Consider the following 10,516-nt stretch of genomic DNA (forward strand, 5'->3'; position numbering starts at 1 on the left):
GATTTTGGAGCCCAGAAAAATAAAGTCTGACACTGTTTCCCCATCTATTTCCCATGAAGTGATGGGACTAGATGCCATGGTCTTCGTTTTCCAAATGTTGAGCTTTAAGCCAACTTTTTCACTCTCCTCTTTCACTTTTATCAAGAGGCTCTTTAGTTCCTCTTCACTTTCTGCCATAAGGGTGGTGTCATCTGCATATCTGAGGTGATTGATATTTCTCCCGGCAATCTTGATTCCAGCTTGTGCTTCATCCAGCCCAGCGTTTCTCATGATGTACTCTGCATAGAAGTTAAATAAGCACGGTGACAATATACAGCCTTGACGGACTCCTTTTCCTATTTGGAACCAGTCTGATAGGATAAGTCAATTCCTTAAAATAAATATCTCTGTCTCTGTCTCTATCTCTTTCTAGTTCCCAACAAACTTGCAGGCCAATTTAAACATTCTGGGGGAAGTTTTCAGCACTGATGTTCAAAAGTGTTCATGCCATCATTGTCTATAATAGACAAGTCATGTAAAACATAGTCTGTCAACAATATAATGAATGAATATATAATTGTATATTTATACTATACAATGCTAAAAAGATACAAATGAAGGGAAGACAATTGTACAACACCCCAGAGGAATCTTAAAATATTAAAATAAATATTGAATTATATTTAATAAATATTAAATTCTTAAAAAGTTCAGACACAAAAAAGGATACACTATATAATTACATAATGTATGATTGATATGGCTTTGAATGCATATATAGAAAAGCAAGTCATTTTTTCAGTGGGTCCAAAACTAAGTAGTAGAAATATAAAGAAAATGAGGAAAGGATGACCTCACAGTGGTTACGTTATGGAAGAAGATTGGGGTTGTCACTAAGAAAGTGCTTCCAGGAGGCTTCTGGGTTACTGGCAGTCTTCTGTTTCTTAGTCTGGGTGGAATGAAGCAGATGTTAATGTTAAGACTTCTCTAAGTTGCATTTTCATATTCTATGCATTTTCTGAAGATTTATCGTGAAAAGTATGTCTTCTTGTCAGGAAACAAAAAAAATGTCATGAATATGTGTAGCTTTTATAAATTTGGAAAGGTATTTCATATAGTCCTTTAAAGTTATTCCACTTTAAACCTATCTGGTTTTCTCTAATATTAGGCAAAGAAACAATGATTTATTGTACTGTAAATATCATAATTTTACTACAAGAGCAATAAACATCCCAATGATTGCTAGAAGTGGCCATGGAATGAAATGACAATAAGACTAGATTTTTTTTTAAGTGAAGTATAGTTGATTTATAATGAAGTGTTAATTTCTGCTGTACAGCAAAATGATTCAGTTATATATACATATATTCTTTTTGTTATGAAAAGTATACAAATAGTACAAATTCATCAAAATAAAAAATTACAAATTCTGGTAAAGGTGGCTTCATAAATTAACACAATGAGGTATCTTCCCTGCTATTTTTATATTATATGATAGTATTTATACATTATTTATCAATTACAGTAAAATATGATAAAGGGATAAAATTCACAAGTCTTATCAGTTCAGTTCAGTTCATTCACTCAGTTGTGTCTGACTCTTGGCGACCCCATGAATCGCAGCACGCCAGGCCTCCCTGTCCATCACCAACTCCTGGAGTTTACTCAAATTCATGTCCATCAAGTTGGTGATGCCATACAACCATCTCATCCTCTGTCATTCCCTTCTCCTCCTGCCCCCAATCCCTCCCAGCATCAGGGTCTTTTCCAACTCTTCGCATGAAGTGGCCAAAGTATTGGAGTTTCAGCTATAGCATCAGTCCTTCCAGTGAACACCCAGGACTGATCTCCTTCAGAATGGACTGGTTGGATCTCCTTGCAGTCCAAGGGACTCTCAAGAGTCTTCTCCAACACCACAGCTCAAAAGCACAAGACTTATAGGGTTTGAAAATAATTATTTTCAAGAAATTTATAGTCTTTACAACCATTAACTCAAAAAAAGATCATAGACCTAAGTGTAAAACAATAAAACTCCTAAAACATACCATAGGAGAAAACCTAAATGAACTTGGGTATGGCGATGTCTTTTTAGACCCAACAGAAAACACACTATTCACAATAGAAATAACTGATAAGCTGGACTTCATTAAAATTAAAAATGTCTAGTCAGTGAAAGACAATGTCAAGACAATGAGAAGACAAGCCACAGACTGGGATAAAATATTTGCAAAAGACATATCTGTTAAAGCACTATTATTCAAAACATACAAAGAACTTTCAAAACTCAAAAACAACAAAAACCTGATAAAAAATGAGCCAAAGGCCTTAACAGACACCTCATCAAAGAAGACAAACAGATGGCAAATGAAAAGGTACAGCACATCATATATCACCAGAAAAATACAGATTAAAGCAACAATGAGATACCACCACACACCTACTAGAGTGGCCAAAGTCTGGAACACTGACAATACCAAATGCTTGTGAGGATATTTGGCAGCAAAACCTCTTGTTCATTTACTGGTGGGAATGTATACACAATGGTACAGTCACTTTGGAAGAAATTTGGGATTTTCTTAAAAAAGCAAATATACTCTTACTGTATAATCCAGCAATCATGCAGCTTGGTATTTACCCAAAGCAGCCAAAAACATATCCACACAAAAAGTTGAATATGGATGTTTATAGCACTTTATTTAAAGTAGCCAAACTTAGAAACAAACAAAATGTTCCTTCAGTTCAGTTCAGTCATTCAGTCGTGTCCGACTCTTCGCGACTCCATGAATCGTAGCACGGCAGGCCTCCGTGTCCATCATCAACTCCCGGAGTTCACTCAGACTCACATCCATCGACTCAGTGATGCCATCCAGCCATCTTATCCTCTGTCATCCCCTTCTCCTCCTGCCCCCAATCCCTCCCAGCATCAGAGTCTTTTCCAATGAGTCAACCCTTCGCATGAGGTGGCCAAAGTACTGGAGTTTCAGCTTTAGCATCATTCCTTCCAAAGAAATCCCAGGACTGATCTCCTTCAGAATGGACTGGTTGGATCTCCTTGCAATCCAAGGGACTCTCAAGAGTCTTCTCCAACACCACAGTTATAAAGCATCAATTCTTTGGGGCTCAGCCTTCTTCACAGTCCAACTCTCACATCCATACATGACTACTGGAAAAACCAAAGCTTTCACTAGATGGACCTTTGCTGGCAAAGTAATGTCTCTGCTTTTGAATATGCTATCCAGGTTGGTCATAACTTTCCTTCCAGGGAGTAAGCGTCTTTTAATTTCATGGCTGCAGTCACCATCTGTAGTGATTTTGGAGCCCAAAAAAATAAAGTCTGACACTGTTTCCCCATCTATTTCCCATGAAGTGATGGGACTAGATGCCATGGTCTTCGTTTTCCGAATGTTGAGCTTTAAGCCAACTTTTTCACTCTCCACTTTCACTTTTATCAAGAGGCTCTTTAGTTCCTCTTCACTTTCTGCCATAAGGGTGGTGTCATCTGCATATCTGAGGTGATTGATATTTCTCCCGGCAATCTTGATTCCAGCTTGTGCTTCATCCAGCCCAGCGTTTCTCATGATGTACTCTGCATAGAAGTTAAATAAGCACGGTGACAATATACAGCCTTGATGTGCTCCTTTTCCTATTTGGAACCAGTCTGTTGTTCCATGTCCAGTTCTAACTATTGCTTCCTGACCTGCATACAGGTTTCTCAAGAGGCAGCAGGTCAGGGGTTCTGGTATTCCATCTCTTTCAGAATTTTCCACAGTTTATTGTGATCCACACAGTCAAAGGCTTTGGCATAGTCAATAAAGCAGAAATAGATATTTTTCTGGAACTCTCTTGCTTTTTCGATGATCTAGCAGATGTTGGCAACTTGATCTCTGGTTCCTCTGCCTTTTCTAAATCTAGCTTGGACATCTGGAAGTTCACGGTTCATGTATTGCTAAAGCCTGGCTTGGAGAATTTTGAGCAATACTTTACTAGCATGTGAAATGAGTGCAATTGTGCGGTAGTTTGAGCATTCTTTGGCATTGCCTTTCTTTGGGATTGGAATAAAAACTGACCTTTTCCAGTCCTGTGGCCAATGCTGAGTTTTGCAAATTTGCTGGCATATTGAGTGCAGCACTATCACAGTATCATCCTTCAGGATTTGCAATAACTCAACTGGAATTCCATCACTTCCACCAGCTTTATTCGTAGTGACGCTTTCTAAGGCCCACTTGATTTCACATTCCAGGATGCCTGGCTCTAGGTGAGTGATCACACCATTGTGATTATCTGGGTCGTGAAGATCTTTTTTGTACAGTTCTTCTGTGTATTCTTGCCGTCTGTTCTTAATATCTTCTGCTTCTGTTAGGTCCATATCATTTCTGTCCTTTATCGAGCCCATCATTGCATGAAATGTTCCCTTGGTATCTCTAATTTTCTTGACAAGACATGGAGAAATCTTAAACATATGTTACTAGGTAAAAGAAGCCCATCTGAAAAAAAAGCCTCCATTCTGGATAATTCCATGTATATGACACTCTGGGCAAGGCAAAACTATGAAAACAGTTTAAAAAAAATTGTAAGTTGTCGGGGGAGAACTGAATAGTCAGGGCACAGAGGATTTTTACCATATGATATTTAAAATGAGAACTACATGTCACTATATATTTGTCTAAACTCAAAATGTACAATACCAAGAGTGAACCCTATGGCAGACTATGAACTTGGGATGATTTTAATGTGCCAGTGTAGGTTCATCCTTGCCAAAGAACGTTATGTGCAATTCTAGTGAGTGATGTAGATACTGGAGGAGGCTACACATGTTTGGGGGCAAGGTATATATGGGAAATCTTTATACTTTCCATTAAATTTTGTTGTAATCCTACAACTGTTCTAGTAAAGTCTTTAAAAATATATACAGTTTACTCTTGAATAACGTGAAGGGTAAAGAGCATTGATACATGCGTTGTGGAAAATCCATATATAGCTTTACAGTCAATCCTCCATTTCTGAGTTTCCACACTACTGGGACTCAGTCGCTATACTATAGGGTGGTACTATAGTATTTATTGAAAACTCTGCATAAAAGTGTACCCCCACAGTTCAAACCCTTGTTGTTGAAGGGTTAAAATCTCTGAAATCAAAATCAGAAACTTTTAGGAAACAAAATGAGATAAATATAAAAAAAATAAAATAGAATGCTAGCTTCAGAGTATAAAATTTTACATTCCTAATAGTCAAATAGAAAATATTAAATTTGACATTTATTTTTAAATAGATGTACTTGAGGTTCCTAAAGTCCTTTTGGAAGTAGGTGAGGAAAAGTCTTAAGTAAATAATAATAGAAGTATTTATTACTTTCTCCAGAACCTATATAAATATATAAGGATATACAGTTAATATGTACTCACTACAAGTGAAAAGAATAAAAATTTCAGTACTTTAAAATTAATTTCCACTCACATATATCCTAAGACTTCTCACTCTGGCTTCAGAACTTGGGTAAAATTTTCAGAGCCTTTCTACAGGAATGGTTTGAGGAGCTTTGAAAGTACCCCTGCAACATCCCTCCAGCCCACAGTTCTTACCTCTTTGCTTACCAGCAAGGCTGGCGGTATTTAATAGATGAGATGAAAGGGGAAAAAAAAAAAAAGGTAAGTGAAGGAATATAAAATTTTTACTTAGAGGTATTCAAAAGGGAAATTACTTTGTTTTTCCTTTCCTTTATTTAATAGTCATTTCCTGAGTGCATACCCTGTAGCTGTCATTATGTAAACAATATAAAGATTTAAGTTAGTTCTTGCCTAAAAGAAGCTCACCTCATTGGTTTATATTTTTATTTAAACAACCACAAAATATCAGTTTCTTTTAAAAGTGAGAAATATCCATTCAACTCTGACAAATAAAAGTATTCTAATGGAGACATCACGGAAAGATATTTACAGTCAGCCATTATTTGAACTTGGAGAAGGCAATGGCACCCCACTCCAGTACTCTTGCCTGGAAAATCCCATGGACGGAGGAGCCTGGTGGGCTGCAGTCCATGGGATCACTAAGAATCGGATACGACTGAGCGACTTCACTTTCACTTTTCACTTTCATGCATTGGAGAAGGAAATGGCAACCCACTCCAGTATTCTTGCCTGGAGAATCCCAGGGATGGGGGAGCCTGGTGGGTTGCCGTCTATGGGGTTGCACAGAGTTGGACACGACTGAAACGACTTAGCAGCAGCATTAAATTAACTGTACCCCCACTAAGTTGAGCTACTCAGTCATATAGCAGGTAAATGCAGAGACCAAATTGATGAGGAAGATCTCTTTTGTAGCTATAGAATTCAAATAAAACACTTTTGTTGTGATTGTAATCTGCTTTATTATTTTACTTGAAAAGCACCAGATGGTATATACTTTTAGAAACCTGGGGTATTTTTTACAACACCCCTCTACCCTGGTCCACAAAGCATTTAGCAACCTCTGAAGAAATTTTAGTTATCAGAGTTACTGGCATCTACTAGTGCTATTGGCATCTAGTAAGTAGAGGCCTGGGTTGCTGCTAAACATTTTCCAATGCTAGGGCAGTCTCTACAACAAAGAACTACCTGGTCCAACATATTAAAAGTGTCTAGGTTACATCACTGCTGCACATCTGAAATTAACACAGTAAAGCAAATCAACTATACTCCAATTAAGAAAAAAAAAAAAAAGTGCCCAGGTTGAGAAAACTGTCTATAAAGAAATATTCCCCTTCCCCAGCCCCCACCATGAAAAACTTCCCAGGGTTTGTAGTTTCTCATACCAAGCTACAAACCACCACAGGTCAACTTAAGTTGGCAAGGTGCTCCAAACTTAAACCAGCTTAATTCAAATAGAGACTCAATTATTACCCAAGTTAGCGAGCTATTATTCATATGTCCTGTTTAAAAGGGCTTCCTGACCCACTCTTTCAGGAATTACAAAGTGCTCTCATTAGCTCTGATTAGCTCTTGGGACTTGTCTTGCCTAAAATTTCTCATGCCTACACAGTGATAGCATGAAAAATGTATCTGGATTTACTCACTATCAGAAAACAAATGTGAATTTATATATTTTTTTCAAAACAACAACCTCATTTACACTGTCAATTAAAAATCAAGCTTATTGAACTAAAGAAGCATAAGAAGCTTCCTTATTATATTGCTCTTCCAACATACCTGAATTTAGAGGACATGAAAAACAGGGGTGTAAATCAGTCTAGTTAAAGGCATAATCAATTCGCAAAGTCAGGGTCCACCTTCCTCCTTCCATTTGGTCATCATGTTTCTTCAAATATTAGAAGTCTAGCTTTGAAAGAAAAGTAAGGGTACCTGATTCAACAGGACATAGTAGGAATTCAGGCCAATGTCAATTCCTAAAACCTCTTACCAAATGAATATCCTACTACACCCACTCTAACCTTCACCATCTAAAATGTTTCAACAATGCTGTTACCTATTCTGATACTAAAAAAAAAAAAAAACACCTGCTAAACAATGGCACCCCACTCCAGTACTCTTGCCTGGAAAATCCCATGGACAGAGGAGCCTGGTAGGCTATAGTCCATGGGGTCGCAAAGAGTCAGACACAACTGAGCGACTTCACTTTCAGTTTTCACTTTCATGCATTGGAGAAGGAAATGGCAACCCACTCCAGTGTTCTTGCCTGGAGAATCCCAGGGACGGCAGAGCCTGGTGGGCTGCCATCCATTGGGTCGCACAGAGTTGGACATGACTGAAGCGACTTAGCAGCAGCAGCAGCAAATAACTATGTGCTAGCTGAACTAAGAGGTGTTTTTTTCCTGACATTTGTTGTTGTTTGTTTTTGTTCTGGTTTTCTCTCAGGAGCTAAGACTTACAGGATTTAAGTCTCTGCTTGAAAGAAATCTAGGACCTCAAAAGCAAATACTAGAAACCCTGTAAAATCCTCTGAGATATACACCCATAGAAAGGTGAAGAGAAAATAAAGTAATATGCACTTTTAAAGTAATTTTCCTCCCTGGTCAAAAAGATAGCAAAATTACATGCAGGAATAAGGCTGCCCCACTCAGCATTCTTGCACTCACTTTAAATAATAGTGATGCACATGTAAATAAGCTTTCCAGCAGTCTATGAATCTATAAACTAGGCTCCGTTACTGTTTCCTTTGGATGGGTTTTGTGAGATTTAAGTGCTTTGTGATCAGTGACTGGAAGTTGAGCTAAAAACTAGAAATAAAGAAAATAAACTCTTTGCCTTTAAACAGAAGTGGTCCCAGTTTTCTTTCACAACCCTGAAGGGTTGTTGTACATATTAAAACTGCTACATAGCTCCATCTCTGGTCACAGATACCCCCTTCTCCTCCCCTCCACGCCCGCCCTGAAGATGTCAGATCTCTGGGAAACAGCGGTTACAAAAGGATGCTTTTCATAGCTTGTATTAGAAACGCTGGCACCCCCATCCCTGCATAAAATAGCACTAAACTGAGTCACAATGCTGGAAGCCGCCGTGCCTTCTGCTTCTCTTCAATGGAATCCAGATATTTTCTATGAAAATACTAAATAATATTGCGAAGTTTTGCCCATAAATACGGCATGGCGATTCTTCTAATCCCCGGTTTGCCCTAGATAATTTTAGGCTTTATCCATCAGTGTATCACGCAGGAGAGAAAAACGCAGTTAACAAGATGACAGTGTTACCTAGGTATTTGGCATCAATATTAGCTAGAGTATGTCATTTGACGATTATTTTTCCCTAGAATACCAGACGGTAAAGAAAATGTTTTCATTCATCCGCAAATGACTAACATTTATTGATGTCTCAAAATGCGGTTGAATACTGTTGCACTCTCAATTTCCGAAACGGATTTGAGAGTTAAGCTTGAATACTAATAACATCAGTAACTCCCGCTGCAAGCGTCTCGGGGGCTTTGGAGTGTCACTTCAGAAGGGAGGTGATGCTGGCTAGAGGCTCTTCGATCAGTCAGTCTGGGTGGTCACAGGTGATGGGAATCCTTCCCTTTCCCCATATATCCTCATGTACTGCGATAAAAATCACCGTGAGCACCGCTACCGCCAAGCAAAACGACTCCCTGCCTGCCTCTTAAAGAGCTCAGTCTGGGGAGGCAGCCGGATGCTGACCCCTGCAGAGATTATTGCTTCTGTGCGCTTTGCCAGAGGACCCTGCTAGCATTATGGAAAACGAGTTAGGGATGTGTGAGGTTTTGCTGTATTTATTTCCTCCAAGGGAGGAAGGGCTGGGGCCAGGCGAAGAAAATCTTCAAAGACTGCCTTCGGCAGGGGATAGGGCTGGAGGAAGGGGAGGGGTAACCATATTTTTTAATTACTTGTTTCTCTTTTTCACTTCCCTGCCCTGCTTCCCAAACTCCTCTCTGAACAAGATTGACTGGCCTAACTGCTATTGACTCTAGCCTCGGTTCTCGCATTGATCTGCAAATGGCCCAGAATAGCTAAAAGATCGCCGGCCTGGACAGGAGTTCAAGAAGGGAAAAGTAAAAAAGGGTGGGGGTGGCCCCATGCCCAGCACCCACAATGTGCCTCGGTCTTGGACAGGGCTCTCAGCGGCGGGGCAAGCGGCTAAGGGGATACAGCGGCAGAGGAAGAGAGGGTAACCGCTCTGCCCCCGCCCCCGCCCCCCGGAGTCGGAAGCCTATCCAACCCCGTTTAGAGGCTGTTAAAAGATATAAACCTGTGACTCGTTAAACCCCGTAACTTTGCCCTACCTAGATTCGAATGCGCTGATCATTCCGCCTGATAGGCTCAAACGGGTTAAGCTCCCTCTTACATAACAGGACTGCCTGGCTGTACACAATTAAAATACTTGATTGCAGTCTCTTCCCGACTCCATCCCGTCAAGACCCACCCTGTCCCTCCCAGCGCGCCTGCGTGCCGCACGCTCACAGGCCCCTTGTGCACGATTCGCGCGCATTACAGGAGCGCGCTTACTACACACACAGATCCGCGCACTCTCCGCTCTGACCATACCCGGCACAGACACACACACACACACAATTTAGTGTCAACATGCACGGGGTCGGGGGTGGAGGGGGACCGCCTTCCAGCCCTCAGCGACTGACCCAATAGACACGCCAGCTGCTTTACCCTAAGCTTTGCAAGCATCCCCACCCGCCTGTCCCCTCAAAAAAACAGTAACCCCCTCCACCGTCCCTACCTATTTCCGAAAAGAGGTAAAGAGTCAACTATGGGGCGGTCGTTCGGGCAAGATGGGAAAAAAAAAACAACAACAAAACCTCACAGTCCCTGGCGTCATGATGGCGCCTACCACAACTTGGAGGACTTAAAAGTTATGGTGCCTCAAGAGGTAAAACGCACCGGAGAGGGAAAGCAAAGCGCCGCTCTGCTCTCTTCATCTCAGCCCAGACGCGGAGACTTTTCTAGCAAAGCATCACTCTAGTGTGTACGACAGGAAGGGAAGCGTTCTGTCTCCGATGTCTCTCTCTCTCTCTTTTTTTTTTCTCTCAGTTTTATAATAATATACTTCTTCCCGATTTTTTTTTTTTTTTCCGTTTTCTTTCT

This window comes from Bison bison, unplaced genomic scaffold, assembly GCF_000754665.1.
Source record: "Bison bison bison isolate TAMUID 2011002044 unplaced genomic scaffold, Bison_UMD1.0 scf7180017864271, whole genome shotgun sequence".
Lineage (NCBI taxonomy): Eukaryota > Metazoa > Chordata > Mammalia > Artiodactyla > Bovidae > Bison > Bison bison.